The sequence below is a fragment of the Balaenoptera borealis genome (assembly GCF_965194805.1).
Source record: "Balaenoptera borealis genome assembly, chromosome: 20".
Lineage (NCBI taxonomy): Eukaryota > Metazoa > Chordata > Mammalia > Artiodactyla > Balaenopteridae > Balaenoptera > Balaenoptera borealis.
In genome coordinates, this window is record NC_138879.1 from 26,123,684 (window position 1) to 26,128,816 (window position 5,133).

General features: G+C 41.0%; 1 protein-coding gene across 1 annotated transcript in view; it reads left to right on the forward strand.

Moving 5' to 3' along the window:
* Positions 1-4,925, forward strand: part of SP6 (Sp6 transcription factor) — a 36,357-nt gene extending 31,432 nt beyond the window's left edge. Inside the window, exon 5 of the transcript XR_014238900.1 lies at positions 4,615-4,925. The gene's annotated coding sequence lies outside the window, so the exon portion shown is untranslated. The remainder of the gene's footprint in view (positions 1-4,614) is intronic.
* Positions 4,926-5,133: the final 208 nt, after the last annotated feature.

A 5,133-nucleotide genomic window follows, 5' to 3' on the forward strand; every position in this document is an offset into this window, starting at 1 on the left:
TTAATCTTTTGTGTAGATCCATATTCCAATCTGGTGTCATTTTCCTTCTGCTTAAAAATACTTCTTTTAACATTTCTTATAGTGAAAGTCTGCTAGTAATGAATTCTTTCAGCTTTTGTATGTCTGAGATAGTCTTCATTTTGCTTTTGTTTGGACACATCTGGGTATAGAATTCTAGCTTGATAGAATTCAATTCACTACTTTAAAGATGTTATTCCACTGAGTTCTCCTTTACATTGTTTCCAACAAGAATTCTGCTGTCATTGTTATCTTTGTTCCTCTGTATGTAGTGTATAGTTTTTTCCTCTGGCTGCTTTTAAATTTTTCTCTTTATTGCTGGTTTTGAGCAATTTGATTATTTTTTGTGCCTTGGTGTAATGTTGTCCATGTTTCTTATGCTTAAAGTTCATTGATCTTCTTGACTTTGTGAGTTTATACTGTTTACCATTTTGGAAAAATTTTGGCTATTATTTCTTCAAATTTTTGTATTTCTCCTCTCCTTCATGGACTCTAAGTACACATGTATTAGGCCACTTGAAGTTGTTGCACGACTCACTGATGCTCTATTCATTTTTGTTGTTGTTTTGTTTTGTTACTCTTTTTGTTTCATTTTGGATAGTTTCTATTACTATGCCTTAATGTTCACTGACCCTTTCTTCTGCAGTGTCTAATCTGCCATTAGCCTCATTCAATGTCTTTTTCATTTAGACATTGTTTTTAATCTCTAGAAGCGCAATTTGGGTTTGTTTTACATTTTCCATGCCTGTATTAACATTTTCAGTGTTTAGTCTGGGTTTTTTAACATATGAAATACAGTTGTAATAACTTTACTTCATGTATAATAACTTTTTAAATGTTCTTTTCTGCCAATTCTAACATCTGTATGGATTATGGGTTAGTTTTGATTGATTGCCTTTTCTCCTCAGTATGGGTCATATTTTCCTACTTCTTTGTATGCTTGGCAATTTTTCATATGATCCCAGATATTGTGAGTTTTAGTTTATTGTGTGCTATATATATTTATATTCCGGTAAAATGCTTGGGCTTTGTTTTGGGTGAAATTAAGTTACTCAGAACAATTTTATTCTTTTAGGTCTAGCGTTTAAGATTCGTTGGGTAGGAGTCCAAGTAGCCTTTAGTCTGGAGCTCATTATTTGCATCTACGGAGACAAGTCCTTTCTGAGTATCATGAGGTTTTGCAGTCTGACTTGTAGGAACAGGTACTATTCCTACAACCGTGTGTGATGTCCAGTTATTCTTATTATTAATCCTTTCATGTGGTTCTTTTCCTGGCATCAAGGAATTCCTCACACAAATGTACTGACCAATACTTTGTTGAATTCTCAAGAGATCCCTCTGCATATCTCGAGTTCTTTGTCTGTGCACTTCTTTTCTCTCTGATACTCTGCTTTGTGAACTCTAGTTACCTTGGTTGTCCCAGACTCTCAGCTCCATTTCCTCAGTCAGGGAGTCCACCAGTCTCTGCCTGATCTTCTTTTCCCTGTACCATGACCTGGAAACTCTCTCAGAGAAGTAAGTTAGGGCAATTATAGGGATCAGTTCATTTATTTCCCATCTCCTGGGGATCACTGAACTTTATTGCCTGAGGTCCAGTTACTTGAAAACTATTGTTTCATACGTTCTGTCTGATATTTTCATTGTTTCAGGTGGGAGGTCAAATTGGACCTTGTTACTTCATCTTGGCCAGAAGCCAATAACATTCTTTAAGTCTGTTTTGTTTTGATACAGGGTCCAATTAAAGATTAGGCATTGCATGTCATCTCTTTGTTTCCTTTAATGTAGAATATTTCCCTACTATTTTTTTTTGTTCTTTTATGACACTGGCATTTTGGAAGAGTCTAAGCCAGTTGTCTTGTAAATTGCCCCACAATCTGGATTTGTCTGTTTCCTCATTAGATTCAAAGTAAACATTTTGGGGAAGAATACTATATAGGTGATGTATTCTTCATACTTCATCACTTCAGGTGGCCCAGTGCTAAGTTTGATCACTTGATTAAGGTGGTATCTTCCATATCTCTCCATGGTAAAGTTATTTTTCCCCTTGGTAATTGATAAATAATATGTGGGGTGATACGTTGGGATCAGTGAAGATCCTACTTTCAAACAACTCTTCACCCAACTGTGCATCAGTGATAATTCTTGTCTGAATCAATTATTACATTGAAAGTTACAAAATGACAGTTTCCTAATTCTATCATTCCTTTTGCATTTATTAGCTGACATTATTCTATAAAGAAGAGCTCCCCCACTTTTCATTTTGAGTATCTTTATGAACTCATGTGCTTTTTTCAAAATTAACTATGTTATACCTTATTATAATGATAATGTCTGCGCACGCACGTCTGTGCACGCGCTGTTTACAAACGGAAGCCTGAGGGGCGGAGCCAGTTTGGTGGGAGTGGGACGAGGGCAGTACTCTGACCTCTCCCTCACCCCTCCCACTCAGGGCTTGTCTCTGCCTCTAGTTCCCCTTCCGCAACTCCCGCGCCCAGAAGTCTTGGAGTTTACTGCTTCTATTCAAGTGTATTATTAGCGTAGAGTCCAAAGTGTGAGTTTACTGTATCGAATGGTGCGGACATCTAAAGCAGCTGGCTTCTTCTTCAAACTCCCAGAGAAGCCTAGAGTACTAAGTAGTTAGCACCAACTATCCACTGAACTTTAAAAATTTAGATTTCCCGCCTCTGTGTGAGAAATGACCACCAAAGATGCAATCCTTCGACTTGAGTGTTTTCATGAGTCTTAATATGCAAATCAAGGTATAACTCATTAAAGCCGTCAAGAGTCTAGTGTGAAACTCTTAAAAAGCTGGTTTCTAGCCCATTTTCCTAAAGTACCCCCAAATCACCGAGCACATTTCTCCATCCCCACCACGAATTTCTCCACCTCAATATATCAGACCCTTAGCCCCACCCATTACCTACTTCTGAGCTCTTTTACTTCAAAAATTGTTGACTTTGGAGGAATTACTTGGATCTTGATACTGTTTCAAACCAATAACTATAGATTTATTATCCATATCATTATCCATTGCATTCATTGTATGTATCCATTTATTCATTGTATCCATTATCTGTGTATGGAGAAGATCCATAATCTTCTCCAGAGAGATTATGAACACCTCATGAACAATATTTACAGATTTATCATTCTTTTTCTAGTACCTAGCACGCTCATACTCTATTAGGTACTCAAATATACTTGGGATTAATCAGTTGCGGAGCACGGGCTCTAGGCAAGTGGGCTTCAGTAGTTGCAGCACTACGGCTCAGTAGCTGTGGCTTGCAGACTCTAGAGCACAGGCTCAGTAGTTGTGGCACACAGCCTTAGTTGCTCCGCGGCATGTGGGATCTTCCTGGACCACGGCTCGAACCCATGTCCCCTGCACGGGCAGGCGGATTCTTAACTACTGCACCACCAGGGAAGTCTGGAAGGCGGATTCTTTACCACTGGACCATCAGGGAAGTTCCAGGATCAGCCTTTTAAAGAAGCATCCCAGAGAGGTTTGAGTGTAGAGGTCCACAGACCATATTTTGAGAAATGATATTTCCCTATGGACACCTTTCCTCTGGCAGCCCTTTTGAATGGCAGCTATGTTCTCTCCGATACTGCACTGCCTGCAGTCTACCCAGCTTTCATTCCAGTGAGAACATTCCAGAGACCAACTAAGGATCAACTCCAGGTGTTTCTCCAGTCACCTCTGGGGCTGACTGCATGTCACCAGCAACCAGTACCTCACCTGCTGCCCAACTACAGTGACACCTTCCAGATTTGTGACTCAGCTAGCTCTCCACCATGTTATTCTATGTGGACACCACCCCACTTTTACAAAGACTTGGACACCCATAAGCCTATAAAAAAAAAAAGAAGTAGGGCTCCAGGACTTCTCCAAGTACAGGTGGTGCCTCCTCACCATACCTGTATACAGACGTATGTTGGATAGTGTTGGTTAGCTCTTGACACCCATTTCTACCCCCTTCTCTGCAGGTGCTAGAAGCCTGGGAACCATATTTCACAGATGCCCTCGACAGCAGGGTTCTGCCAATAAAATGTACTTGTGTGAAATTTGGAAGGTGGAAAGCAGATGGAAATCATTCTTTCCTCCTCTGCAGCAGACTCCATATTCCCCATCTAGTCACCACCCTTGGGGCTTTGGGGCTGCAATGACCTCATCAGTGGTTTCCCAAAGTTTCCTGACTTCTGAGTGGCAGCAGCAGTTTTGAGTCTATGGAAAGCAGCTGTGGTAAAGTAACCTGAAGGCTAGTGCTACAATGTCCCCCATCCCCAACTTTCACCACCATTGGCCCCCTCAATGATAAGCACCAGCTTTTTGGATATAATCTTTCTTTCTTTCTGGCTTTTTTTTGCTTGAAATATCTAGAGTGGTTTCTATTTTCTTGTCTATGGTAGTTTTAAAATATGTCCACAAATTCTTTGACTCTTCTTTCTTCAAAAGGTGGAGTCTAAATCCCCTCCTCTTGAATGTGTGCTGGAACGAGTGACTGACTTCTAACCATGCTATGTGGCAGAAGTGGTGTTATGTGCCTTCTGAGGCCAGGCCATAAGAGGAATAACCTCTGTCTCTCTCTTGGACAGCTCCCTCTGGAGGAAGCCAGCCATCATGTAGTGAGGATATTCAATCAAGTAGCAGGTGGACAGACAGGCCCATGCAGGGAGGAAATGAGGCCTCCCACTAACAACCAGCACCACCCTGACAGCCAGGTAAGGGAGTGAACCATCTTGGAAGTGGACCCTGCAGCCTCATTCCAGCCATCAGATGACTGCAGCCCTGGCCGATATCTTGAGGACCTCATGAGAGACCCAGAGCCAGAACTGCCCAAGATATTCCCCTAAAGGCTTGACTCAGAAATTGTGAGGAATAAATGTTTATTGTTGTTTTGAGCCACTATTTTGGTGTGATCTGTTACATACCACCAGATAATCAATACACTGTCTGATTCAGGGGTTGAACCAGACAGACTTGAGACTCTCAGTATTTTGAACTGGCATATTAGTGAATGATGCCCTTGTAACGGTTGGGGACTTCGGTCCTGGGCTCCAAGTCGTTTCCTCTACCACAATCCTTTTTTTTTTCCAATAAGTATACCACAGCTC